Below are 6,409 nucleotides of genomic sequence, written 5' to 3'. Positions count from 1 at the left end.
TGTGCTAGTTGTCGAGCAGTCCGGCAACGGAGGCGGTTCCAAGAAGGCCAAAACTGGCGACTCCGGCGAGGCTGTGGTAGCCGCCGACAAGCAGGATGGCTCCGGCAAGCAGTATTGCAAGATCCACCGCACCAAGGGCCATGACCTCCAAGCCTGCAAGAAAGTTGAGCAGATGGCGGAGCTACAGAAAGCTGAATACGAGCGCCGCGACAAGGAGAAGGCCCGAGAAGGTGGCGGAGGATCCGGCAGCAAGCGTCCCATCCGGGGAGGGCGCCGCGGCAAGGCCAAACAGCGGCAAGAAGATAGGCCTCCCCGTGGCCGCGTCAAGGATGAGGATGAAGACGAGGATGATGAGATGGAGGAAGATGAGACCGACGAGCAAGAGTTTCAGAAGGCGACGGAGGTTTTGTGCGTCGACGGCGGTGCTTCTCTGCACACCTCGCACCGCCAACTCAAACAGTGGGTGCGGGAAGTGAGTGCAGCAGAACCATCCATTGAATCGCGCAAGCCTCTGAAGTGGTCCAGCAGGCCCATCATCTTCGATGTTGAGGATCACCCTGATCGCATCACTGTGGTCGGGTGTTTGCCGATGTTGGTTTCGCCAACAATCCGCAACCTCAAGGTCACGAAGATGTTGGTTGACGGCGGGGCCGGCCTGAATCTGATCTCTTCCGCGGTGCTCAAGAAGCTCCAGATCCCCGACAGCGACCTCGAAGAAACTAGTACCTTTCAAGGAATCAACCCGGGAAGGAGCAAGCCGAAGGGGAAGATCACACTGCCAGTGACGTTTGGCAGCGAGCTGAATTTCAGGACAAAGAGAGTCACATTTGATGTTGCTGATTTCCCATTGCCCTACAATGGGATACTCGGCCGTCCAGTGCTTGCCAAGTTCATGGCAGCCTCTCACTACGCCTACAATGTGCTCAAGATGCCTGGTCCGATAAGTGTCATTTCTGTCCAAGGCGACAAGAAGGATGCACTTATCTGTACCGACAAGATCTACCGGGAAGCAGCAGCCGCAGCAGAGCGCAAACCACTTGCCGCTGAAGCTCCCGGGGGGAAGAAGAACAAGACCAAGTCCGGCAAGAGTAGCTCTGATGCCCACTTCGGCAAGCGCACCTCTTTGGAGTGCTGCGCTACCGTCGAGGACGCACCATCGAGCTCCACCGGCAAGTGCAAGAAGGCAAAGACAGCTTCACCAGAGACCAAGAAAGTGGCCGCCAAGGAGGACGGCACTGGTGGTACCTTCACTATCAGTGCCACGCTTGATCCTAAATAGGAAAGCGCGCTCATTGCTTTCCTGCGGGCGAACGTCGATGTGTTTGCATGGCAACCATCTGACATCCCCGGTGTTCCCAGGAAAGTAATTGAGCACCACCTTGCCGTCTGCCCTCACGCGCGGCCCGTCAAGCAGAGAGTTAGGAAGCAAGCAGTGGAGCATCAAGAGTTCATTGCAGAAGAAATCAAGAAGTTGGAAGCAGCAGGCCTGGTCCGAGGAGTACTCCATCCAACGTGGTTAGCCAATCCAGTAGTCGTGCGCAAGGCGAACGGGAAGTGGAGGCTTTGTATTGACTTCACTGATGTTAATAAAGCTTGTCCCAAGGATCCATTTCCCTTGCCACGCATTGACCAGATTGTCGACTCCACAGCGGGATGCGATCTGCTTTCATTCCATGATGCATACTCAGGATATCATCAGATCTTCATGGCAGAAGAGGATGAAGAGAAAACCGCATTCATTACTCCATGTGGCACGTACTGCTTTGTACGGATGCCTTTCAGACTAAAGAATGGCGGTTCAACATTTGCAAGAGTAGTCAGTCACGCTTTTGAGCCACAGTTGCACAGAAATGTAGAAGCTTACATGGATGACATAGTGGTCAAGAGCAGAGACAGAGCAACTTTGATCCAAGATTTGGATGAGACCTTCACAAATCTGCGCAAGATCAATCTTAAGTTGAATCCCGAGAAGTGCGTGTTTGGAGTCCTTCCCGCAAGCTTCTCGGATTCTTTGTATCTCAGCGGGGGATTGAAGCCAATCCCGACAAGATCAAAGCAATTGAGCAGATCGAAGCACCAAAGCGAGTCAAGGACGTATGGAGACTTGCCGGCTGTGTTGCTGCTCTCAGTAGGTTCATCTCCAAGTCTGCTGAGCGCGCCCTGCCATTTTTCAAAATTTTGAAAAAGGCAAGTCCAATGAAATGGACTCCGAAAGCGGAGGCTGTGCTGAAGGACTTGAAGAGATACCTATCCTCCACTCCAACACTTGTCGCACCTAAGCCACAAGAGAAGTTGCTGCTATATCTGGCGGCAACCAATCAAGTGGTTAGTGCTGCGTTAGTTGCGGAGAGGGAGGCAGATGATGAGCCAGTGACCGCGGCAAGCGAGTCCAGCAACAAGCAGGGGGCTTCCCCGACAAGTTCTGGTTCCAGCAAGGATGGATCTGTACAGTTGCCGGAAGAGAAACAGAAGAAGATGGTGCAGCGCCCAGTTTACTTTGTCAGTTCCCTTCTACAGGGGGCTAGATCAAGGTACTCTGGTGTGCAGAAGTTGCTTTTCGGCCTACTCATGGCCTCGAGGAAGCTGCGCCATTACTTTCAAGCACATGAGATCACAGTTGTCACTCGCTTTCCGCTGAAGAGGATACTGCAGAATCCAGAAGCAACAGGCAGGATCGTCGAGTGGGCACTAGAATTGTCAAGCTTTGGCCTCAAGTTTGAAAGTACTTCAACTATTCAGAGCCGAGCATTGGCAGAATTCATAGCAGAATGGACGCCGACACCAGATGAAGAAACTCCGGAGAGGAGCACCCCCGTCAAGGAAGCTAGCAAAGAATGGATCATGTACTTTGGTGGTGCTTTCTCGCTGCAAGGCGCCAGTGCGGGCGTACTACTTGTCGCCCCCACCGGAGAGCACCTCAAGTACGTGGTCCAAATGCACTTTCCCAAGGAGCAAGCAACAACCAATACTGCAGAGTATGAAGGCTTGCTTGCCGGACTCAGAATAGTAGCAGAGCTTGGGATCAAGAAGCTTATTGTCAGGGGTGACTCACAGCTTGTCGTCTGCCAAGTTAACAAAGATTATCAGAGTCCGTTGATGGAAGCATACATCGATGAAGTGAGGAAGCTAGAAGAACATTTTGACGGCCTGCAGATGGAACATGTTCCAAGAGCTCAGAATGACATTGCAGATGGCCTGTCAAAGTGTGCCGCACTCAAGTTGCCTGTGGAACCAGGGATTTTTGTGCTCAAGCTGACTCAACCATCTGTGACATCATCCGCTGGACAGAGCAAAAAGAGAAAGTTGGTCACTAGCGACTACTTTCCGGCAGAGCTCCCCGGAGCCGCCGCCAAGAAAGTCCCCGGGATCAACACAGAGAGCGCTGAGGGGCAGTCTGCTCCGACAAGCCCTAGGGTTTGTTTCGTTGAAGCAGACGCTGCCGACAAGCCGTGTCCTGACACGCTTGCCGGGGAGCATCACGCTCCGGCAGGGTCTCAGATACTTACCGTAGAAGCGGATGTTCCTGCAGCAGCATTTGCGCCTTTAGTCCTTGTTGTCGAGCCGCAAGCTCCAACATGGGCACAGCAGATCGTCCGATTCCTTCAAACAGGAGAACTTCCCGAGGAACAAGAAGAAGCAGAAAGAGTAGCCCGGCAATCAAGTATGTACCAGTTTGTCGATGACATACTGTACAGAAGAAGATTCAACGGAGTGAAATTCAAGTGCATTTCCCGGGAAGAAGGACAAGAGTTGTTGGCGGAGATACATGGAGGCATATGTGGTCACCACATTGGCGCAAGAGCGCTTGCCGGCAAGGCTTTCCGGCAAGGTTTCTTCTGGCCGACAGCCCTCCAGGATGCAACTGCACAAGTAACCAAGTGTGAAACGTGCCAGTTCCACTCCAAACAGATTCACCAACCAGCTCAAGCTCTCCTAACAATCCCTTTATCCTGGCCATTTTTGGTCTGGGGGCTCGACACTCTCGGCCCCTCTCCCCTCGTATACGGATCGCCTCGAGTGCTCGCTTATGATGAGCTAGAACAAGAGCAGTTGCGGCAAGACGACGCGCTGCTCCTCGAGGTAGATCGTCTTCAGGCTGCGGTACGAGCTGCTCGCTACCAGCAAGCTTTGCGCCGCTACCATAGCCGCAAAGTTGACGCCAGAAGCTTCGAGAGGGAGAGGATGAAGGTGTGGACCGAGCGTCGTTCAAAGACGTACAGCCTCGCCGGGACGCAGAAGACAGAAAAGCTAAGTTGCCAAAGTTTGTGCATGATCAAGTTTTAAATTTTTAAGTTATATTCCTTGAACGTCCGTGCCTTGTATGGAAAACCTGTGCGCAGAGGAATCGACTCGTGGCTAAGTTGCGCCCTTGATTTGTTTTCGAGTCCGCTCAATAATACAAGTGCGCTGCAACAAGCCCCGACAAGGTTTCTTGCCGGAGGCAACACCGCCAGCAGGCTGCTGATGTTCCGCACTCAGCAAGTGTGTTCACGCCGGCAAGTTCCCTCAAAGCGTAGGGTAAAAACATACAAGGGATGTAACAGAGTAAAGGATATAACATAGCAAGCTTTGCCCAGAATAAAGTTATATATTACAGTAAATAACTTGCCGCGCTCTAAGAGATTGTTCCTATGACACGTCTAGCAGCGGCAAGAACAAGGAAAGGAGAGAAAGGTGCGCCGGCACCTGGGTCCCCTGCCATAGTTGCCGGGGGCTGCGATATCAGATAAGTTTTTCGTCCCTCATCATGCATCCTCTTATGGACTGGGGAATGCGAAGCCGCGTCCTTGAACGACCGTGCCTTGTATGAAAAACCTCTGCGCGGAGGAACCGGCTCGTGGCTAAGTTGCGCCTTTAATATGTTTTCGAGTCCGCTCAACAATATAAGTGCGCTGCAACTAGCCCCGACAAGGTTTTCTTGTTGGAGGCAACACCGCCAGCAGGCTGCTGATGTTCCGCACTCAGCAAGTGTGTTTGCGCCGGCAAGTTCCCTCAAAGCGTAGGGTAAAAACATACAAGGCACATAATCAAGTAAAGGATGTAACATAGCAAGTTTCCCCTTTTCATTAAAAAAACATCCCACTCTGATACAGTCCATAGAGGATGAAAAACATGAAAGAGAGGATTACAAGTTTTAAATGCAGCTAAGGCCCGAAGGCTTACAAATTAAAAAGATAAGATGCCCGTAATCCCTTTCCTGTCCCCCTTTTCAGGAGGTAGGTCAAGGAGGCGAAAAGGGCAAAAGAGGCGCCTAGGTGAGCTACGGGTGCCAGAAGACACCAAGAGAACATCCCGGGGGCCGTCCGGGGGCTGGACGGTGATGGCGGCACCGGAAGTAGAGCTCGAAGACGGGGCGGCAGGACGTCAGCACGCTGTCGAGGGCACCACGCCCTCGTACTCCGACTTGACGGCCTTGCCGCCAGCCCTCTTCCTCTTCCGCAGCCTCCCTACGCCAGCCGCCCAAGGAGACGACCCCGGGGAGTTCAGGAGGCCGGCGACCCGGATGATGGGGTCGCCGGTGATGCGCGAGGCGACACCCGACGCCTAGTCGGGCCCGCCACCCTCATCGTCGCTGTCGCTCTCCTCCTCATCACTCTCGCTCGAGGGGGAGTCTTCGCTATCGGAGGAGCTGTCCACGCAGCATCTCGCCCGAGTGCCGGAGTCCCCGAAGACCTTGACGGAGAGGAGGTCGCCCTCCATCAACTTAAAATGGAGGGTAAACCCCGCCGTCAGGCTGTGGATACGGGCGAACGTCTTCCACCCTCGATCAAGATACATCACATTAGGGGCTGGGGATACAACGCTGACTCGCGTGCCGCTGATCCCACAGCCCCTCATGTGCAATCTCAGCGTCTCGGGCGGGTCCGGCTCCATCGCGCTCGCAAACGGAGCTGGAAGCCGGAGGCGATGACGAGGCGCCCGGCGCAGCCTGAAGAAGAACTCGCAAGGGTCGTCCCCCGTATGGACCACCGGGGAGAGAGGAACCGCTGGCGGAGGCGAAGCTGACGCGCCGCCCCGTCCGCCTCTTCCCCGAGCGCCTCGACCTCGTCCACGACCTCGCCCCCTCCCTCTCCCCCTTGTGGCTGGCTCTGCCACCACAGGCGCGGGATAGGGAGGAATGCGCTGTCTGGCGGCGACCCTCGCCGCCACCGATGAAGGACCAGGGTTCCCTTTCTCCATGGCGGATGAGAGAAAGGGGAACAGAAGCTGAAGAAAGTAGAAGATGAGAAAGTGCGGGTTTTTGCGCTCCCCTCTCGCCCTTCTTAAAGGAGCGAGGTGGGGGCTCGGCCGCCCCGCTCGACGAATCAGAGCACGGGAAGAGGGGGAGTCGGGGCAGACCCGCTGCCTCCGCCCGTGACGGCTCGGTTTCCCACCTCCACCGTCCGCGACCCCGAGTGCATGGGAGCCG

This window comes from Triticum aestivum, chromosome 2A, assembly GCF_018294505.1.
Source record: "Triticum aestivum cultivar Chinese Spring chromosome 2A, IWGSC CS RefSeq v2.1, whole genome shotgun sequence".
NCBI lineage: Eukaryota > Viridiplantae > Streptophyta > Magnoliopsida > Poales > Poaceae > Triticum > Triticum aestivum.
The sequence above is the reverse complement of the archived record's forward strand: the minus strand, read 5'-3'. Positions refer to the sequence as shown.